Raw genomic sequence first — 9,227 nt, forward strand, 5'->3', positions numbered from 1 at the left:
CGGTACAAAACAACTTCCCCAAGTCATGTGCTTCTCTTTCTTGCTCTTTCAACTTGAAAAGTCTGTTTTCTTTTTCTTGAATTGAATCCAAAAATCTTTGGTGTGCCCGAAAAGAACCGGAGCGGACTACAAATAAAGCGAAACGTGCGAAAGATAAGAGCGCACCGGGCTTGCGTATGCGCAAGCGCAAAGCCCGCGGTCCCCGTGGGCCGGCTTGTAATAAAGGAGAAATCCATCTTGATAATGAGGGTAATCAGCGTTTCGCAAACCTACCATTAGCGGTCGGCCCGGCCATAGCCGTCGGTCAGCTCAAAGGGAATTCAGAACGCGCGCGCTCGCGAAAAATCGCGACCGCCGCTGGAAGCTGGAGTGGAGTTTTTCCCGCGATCGAAGGTGAAAGGGTGAAGGGAAGTGTGTCTGCCTCCGGGTGCGAAAGGATCGATTCGGAATCGAACACTCGGGATGGATACGAAATGGGCGTTCGATTTCGGTGCGCTCCGGACGAGACCAGTGAGGTCCTCACAGGGAAGACTTGAGCTGAGGCGCAGAACAACTCAAATCGTAATACATACGAATGGTGGTGGTCGGTGATGCAGTGTGAGGTCCTTGCACGATGGTTTCACACCACTGGACCGGTACAGTGTGTGCCAAAAAAGTGGGCGATATTAGTTTTTGGTTGGAAAGAGTAAGTTTACCTGGTGAGAACTGAGAATATCCTTGAAGACTTTTTTTTAGATAATGATCTTTGAAGATGTTTAGTACCAGCTCCTATTTCAAAATTCTTCGTATTCTCAAATTTTATTGACCCATCTAGAAATATCCGAAGATCTATTTTCTCCAGAGATCTCTTGAACCTCCAGAGACACCAAGACGACAAGATCTGCCAGAAAGATATCTTTCTCCAGAGTTTTTGGCTATTCCGTGTGATGCTCTAAGCGTATATTTTATTTCTTTACTGATGTACTAAGGTCTGATTTGCATACTAGTACAACTCCCGACTGAATATTCTGCCTAAAAATGAACATCTTGTCCAGAATCTCTGAGCTCAGAAATTTGAATCGATGGGACCTTCCAGTGTTCAGAAGCTTCAAGATCTTCAATTTTCCACCCAAGTTTCACGCTCCCAGTTCTGTTTTGTGCAGCACTGTATTCCCACTTATTTTCCAGTGTCAACGTATTCCCACTCTCTCCCCAACAGCTACAACGAAACATTGGTGGAAAACCGATATCTTCACACCGTCCGACAGGACCGACCACCTCACCGATCGATGCAGCGGGATTGATTTATTGTTTCGTGAGAAGTGCTAATTAAATTATAAAACCTAAAACCACCCCACCTAACGAGAAACGAGGGACCTGAAGAAAGGGGGAGAAACACAGAATCCCCCCCTCATCGTCCCATCCGCAACCCGTCTGTCTCCCTGGCAGGATGGGACAAAATCACAAGCTTGCAGCTCGCAGCTCGCATAAATAAAACATAAGCCAAAACAGCTCGCGATGGGGCCACGATGCAGCGATTTCTGCTGATTTCGTGGCGCACCGCGTCGTCCCCGGTCGATCGTTCTGTTAGCGAGGCGCGATCATAATTCGATCATGAGACGATCGTGGCCCCGAAACGCTGGCAAAAACGGGTTCTTGGCCCTTTGCTGCTTTTCCCGCGACGCGCGACGCTCGCAAGTGTTAAGTAAATAACTGCCCGGGACAGGGCGCGTTGGTTTTGTACGTCTCTTGCTCGCGATCGTATCCGGTGACCAATCATAATGCTGGCCGTCCGGCGCGTAAGAAGCGATTAGCGAACGAAGACCGCTGTGAATCGGGCAGGCCTTCAGGGGTGGCTTTGCGCCCAGTTTCTGTATTGCGTGATTTATGGCGAACAGGATTGGAAGTGTCCCGCCGTTTCCTGTGGACAACGATCGGCTGTGTAGCGAAAGGTGATGGAAAATGGGGATAGGATTCAGCGGGACAGTCACTCGCGGGCTAATAACGGAGCACGGCCGGTTATGGATGGGTATAAGAAGTTCGTTCCTGGTCTCGATCAAAGACTGCGAGAGGTGTAGCATTTGTAGATCAGTTGGGCAATCACCATGCAAAGGATGTTTGATGCTCTATTAAATCAATCCGTTCGCATTCTGCGGGCGGGCTGTTAATGACAATAACGATTTAATCTATGGGTATGAGGTGTGATGGGTATGATTTAATATTTTACACTTTGTTTTAGCTATTTTCTGATGGGGCTGATGGATAGATAAGTATTGGATGCAATACTCTTTATCGTCAGTAATAAAAATAGGACATTGCTGAAGCCTTCAGACTCTCAAAATCAGGGATGTGAAAAGCAATATTGAGATATTGCACGTATGAACCTATCGAGATCCTTCCAGAATCCTGCGAATGCTATAGCATGTCTTCGTCATAATTAGTTTTACAAACTATAGATGAACTTCCAAGGGGCGGTCTTCACATGACAGGATCAAGGGTCAAATCCTATCCAGTACCGTGGTTTGACTATTCAGCTACGGGTAAAATCAAGTGACGGAGTGTCAGTAATGGCCGAAACGAGACGAGTCCTCTAGAGGTTGTTCTACCAAAGAAGAAGAAAAAGAAGAAGAGAAAGCGGAAGTTGGTCTATATCTTGATGATATCGGTAATCGTCTAGCGTAAAATGACGCCATGAGCTTAGGCATGAGCCTAGAGCTAATGATAAAGACTTCAGCCTTCAGAAGACTCTCCGAACCAGGAATGTGATAAACAATGACGAGATATCACACATTGGAGATATCATTGGAGAAACTGAGGATAGGTCTGTCGTACTAAACATCATTGGATTTGCAATCAATTTCAGATGATTTAAGGGCTCTAAACGCTAAGACTAAGATATCAATTTAAAGTAAACCACTTTGTGTTAATGATGAGTCTAGTTACAAACGGTCTGGGTACGTCTCTTTTGCTTTTGATATTTTTAAAATGGCGCCATTTAGACAGAACCAATTTTGGACTGTATCCTTGTCCAAGACGATGTATATTTTCTGCTTCAATTTCAATCCCAAAATAATGAAACAAAGCCTTCAAATTGTTTGCTAAATAAACTCATAAACAACCAGGATTATTCTTCGCGTTAATTATAATCTTGAAATAGCCCGTTTCTTCCACACCGCTTGCATGCTCATCAGTTATGCTTGAGCACCGCAATTCCAACCCAGGACATAATAATTCCGACCACCCACGAATTATCGTCTCGGCAAAGTGTTTTTTTTTCCTCGCTTCCTTCAGTCGCTCAAGATGACAGTAAAGTAGCATTTCAGGTGGCTTAACCGAAGCCGAAAGCTAGAAACAAATTATTCCCAGATAAATCAGCCTCACCAGGACCAACGGTGGTGGTATGATTACAAAAAAAAAACTTCAAAAAATCCTCCCCATTGGCCAGCGGTATCTTGTAGCACAAGCATTGCTTTCCACTTCAACCCGACGGAACCGTACCGTACCGCAAGGGAAATACCGCGATCGAGATAATCGAGCTGCTGGGCAGAATCGAGATAAGGATCGAGAGGCTGCAAGTTTTCCCGCCCGATAATAGACCTCAATTAATCAGCTGTCGTTTTGTAAACATTCACCAACCTAATCCTCTCCTTCCTATCACAGCTGAGGGGAAAGTGACACAAAAAAAGAACCCAAGAACTGGGAACGGTACAGCACCCCAAAGGGACTCGCCGAGAGAAAAATGAGCTACGCCCTACCATCCCAGCCCGAAGGGACTAAACGGACAACTGGGCCCGAAAGAAATCCTTTTACCGAGGGAGGCTGTTGTGTGTTGTGTGGTTGTGTTGTACGAGCAGAAGAACAAAAAAGTCAATTCTCGGACATTGGACCGCAGGTGTAAAAAGGATTTCCAACCTGACGCGAACGAACCTGACAATGAAACGCATGGAAAGGGGGTAAAGGTAAGAACCGTTTAAGAAAGGATTTCCTCGGCTCCGCGGTGTCCGGGACTTGAAAACTTCCGAAACTCATTCCCGTGGCCCGTGTCGTGGCCATGGTTGGTGAAGGACACTTCGAAGCGCGAAGGTGGGCTTAGGTTTGGATTTATTCGAGATTCATTCTTTTTCACCGTTCACAGGCTCGAGGCTGAAAGGAACACCTCGGGATAAGGTGGCCAGGACATGACAGTTAATGAGATTTTCTGCCTTTCTGCCATCTTCCTGCCATGAAGTCCTGCCAATGTCCTCGGCGTGTACACCGTCGCAAGACATGCAATGGTAATGGGTAGGAGAAGAGAGAAAACAGGCTGTCCTTAATCTCGTGTCTGGTTCATTCTGTCTTCGTGGGGACGGTTGTCTTTCCCTGGGTGAGGCCTTACCAAGTCAAGCACACAACCACACCCGGGATATGTTTTGGGTTGGTGTTGTGGGCTTTTCCTTTTTTCCTTCGGCAAACCATTACCAAGCGCATTGTTGGTGACGGTTTGTTGTGGCAACAATTGGTTGGCATTATCCCGATTGCTCGCATGTAAATAAATGTAAATAGTGTGTCTCTTTTCTTGTGTGCTGTGGTCCTGTTTCTTAGGTCTTTTTCGGCGTCAATGCCTGTGTGCTTTTTTTTTGCAATATCACTAAGGCCGAAAGGAAAGGCAACTAATGCGCCCTTTTGAATATTGGAGGATTAAGCAGCCGGCCAGTACGCTTCGCCAGATACCTCCTACAGGTGTGAAATTGAGCTCCGGGAAAAGCGACTTCTCCGGACGGATGTTTTCTAGTTGGCGTGCTGTGTCACGCATCGATCGCGCCCCAGGAGTCTGACGTCGGCTTTGTTCCTGGAGCAATCCTTGTTCTTCGGCACGGGGTTTCAAGGATTTATGGTGATTTGGAAGTTGATTTTGGAAGACAAAAAAATGGAGGCGAACAACAACAAAACATGGTGAGTTTTTCAATGTTCCGATGCCGGCAGTACGCTGTTGTAGTTGTCATCAGAAGGCAGCGGGTGATGGAGAAGGATCGGGTTCTGTAAGCTTCGTGGTCTTTAAGCCGGTGTACACAAGGGAGTAAAATGGTGTTAACAGGATTTCTCTTTTATTGCTTAAATGTTGAGCTTTGAGAGCTATTATTCCGAAAAAAATATATTGCATACAACAAATTTAGTAGGAAAAATCGCTCTAGAATCCTACCAACTGCTTATTGATAATATTTAAAAATCTTAGAGTTGATGTACGAGATTTGGTTAACGAAAACCCGAAGCCAAATAATAAAATATTTTGAGTGCTAAAGATAAACCTTGAAACGAACTGAAGAACAACTTGTTTAATGAGTAGAAACAACTGTGTAAATCTTTTATATGTGTCTTTCAACCATGCCATACCAACCTCTACCTCGCTTGTTTGTGTCCAACAAACCACCTTTTAAGTGGAAACATGTCAGAAATGGGGTTTCAATCCCACCAACCAACTGTTTGAGTGCTACATATGGTTAGCAGAAAAAAAAAACTAAACAAATAGATAATATAAACACTTGGTTTGACAGGTGAACGACTTAACATCACACTTGTGGTTCAAGGTTAGTGCCAGGAAAAAAAACAGTATAAAAGTACTATTGTGCGGAAAAACTAAGCATAGTCCATAATTCCACATCAGCCATGAAGTTCGTCTGCGTCATATTCGCGTTGTTGGCAGTTTTCTGTATCTGCCAAGCGTTACCACAGCCTCAACAGGAAGAAGCCACCGATGGCAATCAAGGTGACAATGGAAACGGTAGTGACCAGCAAGCAAAGCAAAGCGGAAGACAATACGTTGCAGGTAGATGGGATGGTGGTTGGGGGCGCACGCGTTATGGGGTGTACACTTGGGGATAATTGTTTTTAACGTCCAAATATTGTGTTAATATAGACCCCAAATCTATAGAACACCTTTTGTACAATAAAGAATGTTTTATCTGATGTGAGACGTATCGTTCAATACTCGTGTTTTTTTTTACAACCAGGTTGTACTTTACTCGACTGTGTTTTCTCGATTGATTATCGGTAGTATAAGTAGGGATGAGATTCACATTTCCTCCTATAGAGAAATCGTGCTTGTATTGAAGATACACCTTCTTATCTCCGTACTGAGTATTCGTAAATGAATACTGAGGATCACTTCGTCAGGGTTATCTTACAATTTTTAAGTGGATTGCGATCTAAACTTTTTGTAGGTAAGTAGCATAAGCATGCAGTAAGTAGGATGTAGGTAAGTAGGAACCTTGGTGATGTTTCGATATGGATAATGATAAACTATCACCTAACGATAAGGTGTGCGAGGCGTACACCCGACTGAAATGTGAGTACGGCAGACCGGATAGAGCACGACATGGAAGCAGAATATTAGTTAACGGGGATGTTCTTGAGGTAGTAGATGAGTTCTGCTATCTGGCACGATTGTAACTTTGGACAACAACGTAAGCAGCGAAATCCGGAGGCGCATTGTTCAGGTGAAAACGAGCTCCAAAGACTCCTGAGATTCAGAAGACTCCCACAACGCACGAAATGCGTCATATATCCCACACTGATACGTTCGGAAGTTCTCAACGGGCACGAGCCCTGGCTACTGCACTCGCCATTCTCAAGCGGCGGGTGCGAGCAGTGTCTGTGAAGCACGAGCTAGCTGAGCTGTTTGGCGATACAGACATCCTGACCGTTGATAAAGCCGGAAGGATATGCTGGGGATAGATGAACTTTTTGCCTACCAGGAAGATGCTCGAATGCGACTCGTTCGGCACGAGGCGTAGAGGAGCACAGCGAGCTCGTTGGATGGATCAAGTGCGGAAGCAGCTGGAAGTTATGGAGTACGGCCATGAACCGTGTTTTCTCCAGACGGATTGGACACAAGGCTATGTCTTTTAAACGTGATCCTATAAGCAAACGTTGACGTGAATTCTGTAAGCAAAATTTCTTCCAGAAATGAGATTGAAGAAGTTAATAGGTCTTTCACTTAATGCCTATCCAACTGACCCTTATGATGTAAAATCGACTATACAGGAAAGCATTTGCGGAATATCAGTTGAGGCCCCTCTAATTGTGATATTAGAGAGAAACAACAGTTGCCCTCACCGATGAGGCCCCTTTTAACTGACGAGGCCCTGAGTGGCCGCTCCTTCCGCTCCTAGGTTGATCCGCCAATGCTACCAATTTAAAACTCTTCAGTATCTAACAGGAAGTAACAGGAAGCAAACAAAATAAAAGCTGGATTGTTTTAAATGACCAGGCATGGTTTATCTTTTCGCATCGGTCATGAAGATCGTGTACGTCCTATTTACCTTGTAAGCGGTGCTCTATATCTGTCAAATGTGCCAGGCCCAGATGGGATTTAAACCCCGGTCCTTCCGTATGAAGAACGGCTGTCACATCTATCACCGGGCCGCCCCCGGCATATGATTATTGGTCTTACTATACAAGGAGATGGGGATAAGAAAACACCTTTAGGGCTAATGGAAGCCAAGCGGTTAAGTTTGTTGCTGTAAAATAAAGCTACAATTACTGTTATTGGTTTGACTTCCTGGAGAGTTCATCTTTCAGGGAGTTTGTTTAAGTGGAGAATGGTATATTTTTAAATTCGTTGAAACCACCACACTTTAGATAGCTAGAAAATGTAATAAGCATAGAAAATGTAAGAATAGACAAACTATACAAGGACACCTTCATTTTTCCGCTCCTAATGTATGTGGAAAACGCTTCGACATGTGTAGCACATTTGGTGGAGGATTTCCATGATATCCAGCTTGTAGTTCCGTTTTAATCGCCCAAAGTTCGCCTTCCAGCTGCATCGCTTATTATACCCGTAAGGATGCAATAAAAACTAAAAAACCGAAAAAAAAACTTCCACGCGCATGTAGTGCAAATAAAACCCACCACCACCATGCTTAAAATAATATCAGCGAAAGCAGCAAGTGTAAAGTTTGAAACATTAGTGGGCCGCTGGAAAAAAAAAGTTTCGCCCCAACTGCAGCGCGCAGGAACATAAATTCGCCCGAAAGCAAATAAATCATAAAACTTTGCTCTTGTACCGGATTCGCATTGGGTGGCTAGGCGTTTGGTTGGGCTAGCGTGTTCCAGCCGGGGAGTTTTGTACACCAACATGGGCCGGCGCAAACTCGATATAAATCGTTCATATGTCGCCATTCTCGCTTGGTTGGGAGGGGGAGGGTTTCCCGCTCGGTTACAATTTAATTCCCTTCGTCGAGCTGTCTGCGGGTGTCGGTCACCGGTTTTTTGATTTGCGTGCACCAGTGTTCGCAAACTTTTGTGTTTCGTGACAATCCGCGCTGCAAAGTTTCCCCGCAGAAGGTAAGCTCGTCTAAGCTACACAGACTCATGCATTCTAATAAGCATCGGTGAATCGTTTGCTTCTAATTGGCGTGAGAGTTTGAGCGCTGTGGCGTACATTGGAAGAAGTTACTGCAGTAAGCATCGGAGCTGGATGGAACTTTTCTTATTGATAAACATTTGTAGTATGATGAATAATTACCCGGAATGGTTTGGAGTGGTAGAAAAAAGAATGGGAAAATAATGGTAAAATAGAGATGGAATGATTTTTTATTGGCTTTGGGGAATCATTTATGATGTTGCGTGTGTGTGTTTGTGTGAGGAATAGATAAGAGTTGGAATTGTATATGTAATTTGTTTGCAATTAATTGGTGAAGTTTTGCCTGAAATGTGTAGCTATATATGGCGTGACGTTAGTGAATCGCGACTCCTGTGTGTGTTCATAGTTATAAAACAATTAAATTCTATGATTTACTGTCACCGTTTTAGTGACTTTTGCTAAAATGAACCACTTTTTACGATACGAAATTTTGAATCATTAAGCTAGTACAGCAAAAAGAGCTCGAACCCATGTAAAGATAGTTTCAGTATAAATTTGAGTTCTAAAACTCTAACAACCATGTTATCCAGTCCTTCTGGAAGTCTAGGACTGCATAAGGACTCTGTTGTGGTCTCTTCTACAATAAGCAAATTTAAACGTGATTTTCATAACATGTAGGCTTTGTTATCATCTCCTAGAGCCTGATATCCGTATGACTGTGAATCCAATATTTCGACCATCCTAGCAGACGCATCAACGCAATCACTCCATCTCAACGTGCTACCATGTAAACTGGAATATAGTCACCTCTACGAGACAAATATCCAGTCTCCTGAACAGGTACAGGTCTAGGAGCATAGAAGTTCCTCATAAATGCCCTATCAAGAAGGAAGGAACATAATTG

Source organism: Anopheles stephensi, chromosome 3 (assembly GCF_013141755.1).
Source record: "Anopheles stephensi strain Indian chromosome 3, UCI_ANSTEP_V1.0, whole genome shotgun sequence".
Classification (NCBI taxonomy): Eukaryota; Metazoa; Arthropoda; class Insecta; order Diptera; family Culicidae; genus Anopheles; species Anopheles stephensi.